Source organism: Artemia franciscana, chromosome 7 (assembly GCF_032884065.1).
Source record: "Artemia franciscana chromosome 7, ASM3288406v1, whole genome shotgun sequence".
NCBI lineage: Eukaryota > Metazoa > Arthropoda > Branchiopoda > Anostraca > Artemiidae > Artemia > Artemia franciscana.
The window spans coordinates 11889043-11894042 of record NC_088869.1 but is presented as its reverse complement, the minus strand read 5'-3'; positions in this window follow the sequence as shown (position 1 = coordinate 11894042).

The following is a 5000-nucleotide window of genomic DNA, read 5'->3' as shown; positions in this document are numbered from 1 at the left end:
TAGGTTAGGTTAGGTTAGGTTAGGTTAGGTTAGGTTAGGTTAGGTTAGGTTAGGTTAGGTTAGGTTAGGTTAGGTTAGGTTAGGTTAGGTTAGGTTAGGTTAGGTTAGGTTAGGTTAGGTTAGGTTAGGTTAGGTTAGGTTAGGTTAGGTTAGGTTAGGTTAGGTTAGGTTAGGTTAGGTTAGGTTAGGTTAGGTTAGGTTAGGTTAGGTTAGGTTAGGTTAGGTTAGGTTAGGTTAGGTTAGGTTAGGTTAGGTTAGGTTAGGTTAGGTTAGGTTAGGTTAGGTTAGGTTAGGTTAGGTTAGGTTAGGTTAGGTTAGGTTAGGTTAGGTTAGGTTAGGTTAGGTTAGGTTAGGTTAGGTTAGGTTAGGTTAGGTTAGGTTAGGTTAGGTTAGGTTAGGTTAGGTTAGGTTAGGTTAGGTTAGGTTAGGTTAGGTTAGGTTAGGTTAGGTTAGGTTAGGTTAGGTTAGGTTAGGTTAGGTTAGGTTAGGTTAGGTTAGGTTAGGTTAGGTTAGGTTAGGTTAGGTTAGGTTAGGTTAGGTTAGGTTAGGTTAGGTTAGGTTAGGTTAGGTTAGGTTAGGTTAGGTTAGGTTAGGTTAGGTTAGGTTAGGTTAGGTTAGGTTAGGTTAGGTTAGGTTAGGTTAGGTTAGGTTAGGTTAGGTTAGGTTAGGTTAGGTTAGGTTAGGTTAGGTTAGGTTAGGTTAGGTTAGGTTAGGTTAGGTTAGGTTAGGTTAGGTTAGGTTAGGTTAGGTTAGGTTAGGTTAGGTTAGGTTAGGTTAGTTAGGTTAGGTTAGGTTAGGTTAGGTTAGGTTAGGTTAGGTTAGGTTAGGTTAGGTTAGGTTAGGTTAGGTTAGGTTAGGTTAGGTTAGGTTAGGTTAGGTTAGGTTAGGTTAGGTTAGGTTAGGTTAGGTTAGGTTAGGTTAGGTTAGGTTAGGTTAGGTTAGGTTAGGTTAGGTTAGGTTAGGTTAGGTTAGGTTAGGTTAGGTTAGGTTAGGTTAGGTTAGGTTAGGTTAGGTTAGGTTAGGTTAGGTTAGGTTAGGTTAGGTTAGGTTAGGTTAGGTTAGGTTAGGTTAGGTTAGGTTAGGTTAGGTTAGGTTAGGTTAGGTTAGGTTAGGTTAGGTTAGGTTAGGTTAGGTTAGGTTAGGTTAGGTTAGGTTAGGTTAGGTTAGGTTAGGTTAGGTTAGGTTAGGTTAGGTTAGGTTAGGTTAGGTTAGGTTAGGTTAGGTTAGGTTAGGTTAGGTTAGGTTAGGTTAGGTTAGGTTAGGTTAGGTTAGGTTAGGTTAGGTTAGGTTAGGTTAGGTTAGGTTAGGTTAGGTTAGGTTAGGTTAGGTTAGGTTAGGTTAGGTTAGGTTAGGTTAGGTTAGGTTAGGTTAGGTTAGGTTAGGTTAGGTTAGGTTAGGTTAGGTTAGGTTAGGTTAGGTTAGGTTAGGTTAGGTTAGGTTAGGTTAGGTTAGGTTAGGTTAGGTTAGGTTAGGTTAGGTTAGGTTAGGTTAGGTTAGGTTAGGTTAGGTTAGGTTAGGTTAGGTTAGGTTAGGTTAGGTTAGGTTAGGTTAGGTTAGGTTAGGTTAGGTTAGGTTAGGTTAGGTTAGGTTAGGTTAGGTTAGGTTAGGTTAGGTTAGGTTAGGTTAGGTTAGGTTAGGTTAGGTTAGGTTAGGTTAGGTTAGGTTAGGTTAGGTTAGGTTAGGTTAGGTTAGGTTAGGTTAGGTTAGGTTAGGTTAGGTTAGGTTAGGTTAGGTTAGGTTAGGTTAGGTTAGGTTAGGTTAGGTTAGGTTAGGTTAGGTTAGGTTAGGTTAGGTTAGGTTAGGTTAGGTTAGGTTAGGTTAGGTTAGGTTAGGTTAGGTTAGGTTAGGTTAGGTTAGGTTAGGTTAGGTTAGGTTAGGTTAGGTTAGGTTAGGTTAGGTTAGGTTAGGTTAGGTTAGGTTAGGTTAGGTTAGGTTAGGTTAGGTTAGGTTAGGTTAGGTTAGGTTAGGTTAGGTTAGGTTAGGTTAGGTTAGGTTAGGTTAGGTTAGGTTAGGTTAGGTTAGGTTAGGTTAGGTTAGGTTAGGTTAGGTTAGGTTAGGTTAGGTTAGGTTAGGTTAGGTTAGGTTAGGTTAGGTTAGGTTAGGTTAGGTTAGGTTAGGTTAGGTTAGGTTAGGTTAGGTTAGGTTAGGTTAGGTTAGGTTAGGTTAGGTTAGGTTAGGTTAGGTTAGGTTAGGTTAGGTTAGGTTAGGTTAGGTTAGGTTAGGTTAGGTTAGGTTAGGTTAGGTTAGGTTAGGTTAGGTTAGGTTAGGTTAGGTTAGGTTAGGTTAGGTTAGGTTAGGTTAGGTTAGGTTAGGTTAGGTTAGGTTAGGTTAGGTTAGGTTAGGTTAGGTTAGGTTAGGTTAGGTTAGGTTAGGTTAGGTTAGGTTAGGTTAGGTTAGGTTAGGTTAGGTTAGGTTAGGTTAGGTTAGGTTAGGTTAGGTTAGGTTAGGTTAGGTTAGGTTAGGTTAGGTTAGGTTAGGTTAGGTTAGGTTAGGTTAGGTTAGGTTAGGTTAGGTTAGGTTAGGTTAGGTTAGGTTAGGTTAGGTTAGGTTAGGTTAGGTTAGGTTAGGTTAGGTTAGGTTAGGTTAGGTTAGGTTAGGTTAGGTTAGGTTAGGTTAGGTTAGGTTAGGTTAGGTTAGGTTAGGTTAGGTTAGGTTAGGTTAGGTTAGGTTAGGTTAGGTTAGGTTAGGTTAGGTTAGGTTAGGTTAGGTTAGGTTAGGTTAGGTTAGGTTAGGTTAGGTTAGGTTAGGTTAGGTTAGGTTAGGTTAGGTTAGGTTAGGTTAGGTTAGGTTAGGTTAGGTTAGGTTAGGTTAGGTTAGGTTAGGTTAGGTTAGGTTAGGTTAGGTTAGGTTAGGTTAGGTTAGGTTAGGTTAGGTTAGGTTAGGTTAGGTTAGGTTAGGTTAGGTTAGGTTAGGTTAGGTTAGGTTAGGTTAGGTTAGGTTAGGTTAGGTTAGGTTAGGTTAGGTTAGGTTAGGTTAGGTTAGGTTAGGTTAGGTTAGGTTAGGTTAGGTTAGGTTAGGTTAGGTTAGGTTAGGTTAGGTTAGGTTAGGTTAGGTTAGGTTAGGTTAGGTTAGGTTAGGTTAGGTTAGGTTAGGTTAGGTTAGGTTAGGTTAGGTTAGGTTAGGTTAGGTTAGGTTAGGTTAGGTTAGGTTAGGTTAGGTTAGGTTAGGTTAGGTTAGGTTAGGTTAGGTTAGGTTAGGTTAGGTTAGGTTAGGTTAGGTTAGGTTAGGTTAGGTTAGGTTAGGTTAGGTTAGGTTAGGTTAGGTTAGGTTAGGTTAGGTTAGGTTAGGTTAGGTTAGGTTAGGTTAGGTTAGGTTAGGTTAGGTTAGGTTAGGTTAGGTTAGGTTAGGTTAGGTTAGGTTAGGTTAGGTTAGGTTAGGTTAGGTTAGGTTAGGTTAGGTTAGGTTAGGTTAGGTTAGGTTAGGTTAGGTTAGGTTAGGTTAGGTTAGGTTAGGTTAGGTTAGGTTAGGTTAGGTTAGGTTAGGTTAGGTTAGGTTAGGTTAGGTTAGGTTAGGTTAGGTTAGGTTAGGTTAGGTTAGGTTAGGTTAGGTTAGGTTAGGTTAGGTTAGGTTAGGTTAGGTTAGGTTAGGTTAGGTTAGGTTAGGTTAGGTTAGGTTAGGTTAGGTTAGGTTAGGTTAGGTTAGGTTAGGTTAGGTTAGGTTAGGTTAGGTTAGGTTAGGTTAGGTTAGGTTAGGTTAGGTTAGGTTAGGTTAGGTTAGGTTAGGTTAGGTTAGGTTAGGTTAGGTTAGGTTAGGTTAGGTTAGGTTAGGTTAGGTTAGGTTAGGTTAGGTTAGGTTAGGTTAGGTTAGGTTAGGTTAGGTTAGGTTAGGTTAGGTTAGGTTAGGTTAGGTTAGGTTAGGTTAGGTTAGGTTAGGTTAGGTTAGGTTAGGTTAGGTTAGGTTAGGTTAGGTTAGGTTAGGTTAGGTTAGGTTAGGTTAGGTTAGGTTAGGTTAGGTTAGGTTAGGTTAGGTTAGGTTAGGTTAGGTTAGGTTAGGTTAGGTTAGGTTAGGTTAGGTTAGGTTAGGTTAGGTTAGGTTAGGTTAGGTTAGGTTAGGTTAGGTTAGGTTAGGTTAGGTTAGGTTAGGTTAGGTTAGGTTAGGTTAGGTTAGGTTAGGTTAGGTTAGGTTAGGTTAGGTTAGGTTAGGTTAGGTTAGGTTAGGTTAGGTTAGGTTAGGTTAGGTTAGGTTAGGTTAGGTTAGGTTAGGTTAGGTTAGGTTAGGTTAGGTTAGGTTAGGTTAGGTTAGGTTAGGTTAGGTTAGGTTAGGTTAGGTTAGGTTAGGTTAGGTTAGGTTAGGTTAGGTTAGGTTAGGTTAGGTTAGGTTAGGTTAGGTTAGGTTAGGTTAGGTTAGGTTAGGTTAGGTTAGGTTAGGTTAGGTTAGGTTAGGTTAGGTTAGGTTAGGTTAGGTTAGGTTAGGTTAGGTTAGGTTAGGTTAGGTTAGGTTAGGTTAGGTTAGGTTAGGTTAGGTTAGGTTAGGTTAGGTTAGGTTAGGTTAGGTTAGGTTAGGTTAGGTTAGGTTAGGTTAGGTTAGGTTAGGTTAGGTTAGGTTAGGTTAGGTTAGGTTAGGTTAGGTTAGGTTAGGTTAGGTTAGGTTAGGTTAGGTTAGGTTAGGTTAGGTTAGGTTAGGTTAGGTTAGGTTAGGTTAGGTTAGGTTAGGTTAGGTTAGGTTAGGTTAGGTTAGGTTAGGTTAGGTTAGGTTAGGTTAGGTTAGGTTAGGTTAGGTTAGGTTAGGTTAGGTTAGGTTAGGTTAGGTTAGGTTAGGTTAGGTTAGGTTAGGTTAGGTTAGGTTAGGTTAGGTTAGGTTAGGTTAGGTTAGGTTAGGTTAGGTTAGGTTAGGTTAGGTTAGGTTAGGTTAGGTTAGGTTAGGTTAGGTTAGGTTAGGTTAGGTTAGGTTAGGTTAGGTTAGGTTAGGTTAGGTTAGGTTAGGTTAGGTTAGGTTAGGTTAGGTTAGGTTAGGTTAGGTTAGGTTAGGTTAGGTTAGGTTAGGTTAGGTTAGGTTAGGTT